A 3,703-nucleotide genomic window follows, 5' to 3' on the forward strand; every position below is an offset into this window, starting at 1 on the left:
ACATAGGTTATACCAGTAAGTTAAAAAGTGTGTGCGTGTGTGTGTGTGCGTGTGTGTGTGTGTGTGCGTGTGTGTGTGTGTGCATGTATTCACTGTTTCACCAAACAAGTAAATAGAAAACTGCTAATCTTTACCAAAAGATATTGGGGCTCCATGCAAAGGTAAGAGATAAAGAGTGCCTACAGATTATTCATATCATTGGTTCTTAACCTCTTTGAGAGATTATGGAAAGCTAAGTACATTCTTTCCCTCAAATACAAGTAAACATGAAAACACACAGCATCTTGTGTACAATCTATGAAAATTACTAGATTACTTCTTGCAGTCTTTTTAAAACCTCCTAGAGGTCTGCTAACCCTGGATTAAGGATCTTTGGTCTCTTCTAAACTTTCTCAATCTCAATATAATTAAAATTTTGCACAGATAATTATTGGCTGTGAGAGGCTGGGCATTGCAGGATCTTAACATCTCTGGCCTCTACCCAGCAGCTGCCAGTAGCAGCCCCTGAGTTGTTACAATCAGAGCTATCTCCAGATGTTTCCAAATATCTCCTGGGGGCAAAGTCACTCCTTGTGAGATCAATCGGTCTACAAAGAGGATTGACCCTTGAGCTCAAGTCACTTTACATAAACTTTTGGCAAAGGTTGTCGAGAACAGTGTTACGTAAATAAGTAAGAAAATCAGTCACTGCTAGATTAAGGGTATCTGGAATATATGCAGTTGTATATTTGTGTGTTTTATCTTCACAGAAGCAAAGACTATATCAGCACTTTGTGAGTGTCCAGAAAATATTTGCTTTTGTGTTTATTTGTAGTTGTTTGTCCTCAAACCATTCACATTTAGTGGGTGAGACAGAAAAATATACATCTAACCAAAGCAAACATTGCCCAAAGATGCTTCCTTTAGTGGGAATGGTGGAGGTTGGGGGGGGGGGCAACTGGTAATAATTCTGATATTTATGCCTTTAATAATACTGTAATATTTGGATAAAAAGGTGACATAAGAGCAAAGAGACAACTGTTTAGTCTGCTAATGGCTGGGAAGTGGTTTATGGAACTAGTGTGGATAGGGGTAAGGTGTGAAAGGGTATATATGTATCCAGTGTTCCTATTTATTTATTTGAATTTCAGGTGTAAAACATAGTGATTTTATAGTTTTATACATTACCAAATTATCATTGCTATGAGTCTAGTTAAAATCTGAAAGGAAGAAAATGCTAGTTGCTTAGTTGTGTCTGAACCTTTGAGACCCCGTGGACTGTAGCCCACCAGGCTCCTTTGTCCATGGGATTTTCCAGGCAAGAATACTCCAGTGGATAGCCATTTCGTTCTCCCAGGGATCTTCCTGACCCAGGGATAGAACCTGGGTCTCCTAAACTGCAGACAGATTCTTTACTGTCTGAGCCACCAGGGCAACCCAAATTACCATCTGTCACCATATAAATAATTTTTTCCAGTATTCATGTATGGATGGGAGAGTTGGACCATAAAGAAGGCTGAGTGTCAAAAAACTGATGCTTTTGAACTGTGGTGTTGAAGACTCTTGAGAATCCCTTGGACAGCAAGGAGATCATATCAGTCAATCCTAAAGGAATCAGTCCTGAATATTCATTGGAAGGACTAATGCTGACGTTGAAGCTCCAATACTTTGGACATCTGATGCAAAGAGCCAATTCATCGCAAAAGACCCTGATGTTAGGAAAGATTGAGGGTGGGAAGAGAAGAGAGCAACAGAGGAAGAGATGGTTAGATGGCATCGTTGACTCAATGGACATGAGTCTGAGCAAACTCCATTGAAGGAGGGAAGTGAAGGACAGGGAAGCCTAGTATGCTGCAGTGCATGGGGTCACGAGAATTGGACATAACTGAGCGACTGAATGACAACCGTATAAATTTATTAAAATATTATTGACCATATTCCCTATGTTGTACATTGCATTCCTGTGATTTATTTATTTTATAACTGGATGTTTGTATCTGTTAATCCTCATTCACCTATTTCTCTTATCCTCCACTCCACTCCCCTCTGTTTATTCTCTGACTCTATGACTATTTGTATTTTGTCATGTTTGTTCATTTGTTTTGTTTTAGATTTTACAAATAAGTAAAATCATATGACATTTTTCTTTCTCTTTCTCACTTATTTCACTTAGCAGAATACCCTGTAGGTCCATTCATGCCAAAAATGTCCACATTTCACTTTTTAAGGGCTGAGTAATACTCCATTGTATATTCAAATGCCACATCTTCTTTACTCACCCTTCTGTTGATGAAAACTTAGGTTGTTTCTAAAACCTGGCTGCTATAAATAATGCTACAATGAACATATAGGTGCATGTATCTTTTTGAATTGGTCTTTTTATTTGCTTCAGATAAATATCCAGGAGTGAAATTGCTGGATTGTATGGAAGCTATATTTTTAATTTTTGAGGAATCTCCATATTATATTCCTTACTGGCTGCAAAAATTTTTGTTCCCACCAATGGTGCATGAGGTTTCCCCTTTTTCCACACCCTTGCCAACACTTCTTATTTGTTGTCTTTTTGATAATAGCCATTCTGACAGGTGTGAGATGATATTGTAGTTTTTGACAAAATTCAACATCTCTTAATGATTAAAAATATCCATAAAGTGGGTATAGAAGAAACATACATGACAGCCCATAGCTCAGTGGTGAAAAGCTGGAAGGATAGGCTCTAAGATCAAGAGCAAAAGAAGGATGCCTACTTTCTCCACCTTTATTCAATATGGGATATTGGAAGTCCTAGCCACAGCAGTCATATAGGAACAATAAATAATAGTCATCCAAATTGGAAAAGAAGAAAAATACCAGTTTGCAGATGACATAGTACTATATATAGAAAATCCAGAGATACCACCAAAAAGCAATTAAAATTCACCAATAAATTCAGTAAAGTTGCAAGACAAAAAACTAATTTACAGAAATGTGCTTTTATACACTAACAATGAACTATCAAAAGGGAGATTAAGAAAACAATCCCATTTACAATTGCATCAAAAAATAAAATTTAACTAAAAAGGAAAAATGCCTGTACTTGGAAAACTCTAAGACACGGATGGAAGAGGTTGAAGACAACATTAACAAACAGAAAAAGTATACTGTGCATTGTTAAAAATAATACATTTGAATCAGTTCTAATGAGGTGGATGAAACTGGAGCCTATTATACAGAGTGAAGTAAGCCAGAAAGAAAAACACCAATACAGTATACTAACGCATATATATGGAATTTAGAAAGATGGTAACAATAACCCTGTATATGAGACAGCAAAAGAGACACGGATATATAGAACAGTCTTTTGGACTCTGTGGGAGAGGGAGAGGGAGAGGGTGGGATGATTTGGGAGAATGGCATTAAAACATGTATAATATCATATATGAAACGAGTCGCCAGTCCAGGTTCAATGTATGATACTGGATGCTTGGGGCTGGTGCACTGGGACGACCCGGGGGGATGGTATGGGGAGGGAGGAGGGAGGAGAGTATACATGGGGAACACATGTATACCTGTGGTGGATTCATTTTGATGTATGGCAAAACCAATACAATATTGTAAAGTTAAAAAATAAAATTAAAAAAAATTTATACTATGCACATGGATTGGAAAAACTAATATTTTTGAAATGGTCATATTACCAAGACAATCAACAGATTCAATGCAATCTCTATCAAAATACCAATGG

Source organism: Bos javanicus, chromosome 20 (genome assembly GCF_032452875.1).
Source record: "Bos javanicus breed banteng chromosome 20, ARS-OSU_banteng_1.0, whole genome shotgun sequence".
NCBI lineage: Eukaryota > Metazoa > Chordata > Mammalia > Artiodactyla > Bovidae > Bos > Bos javanicus.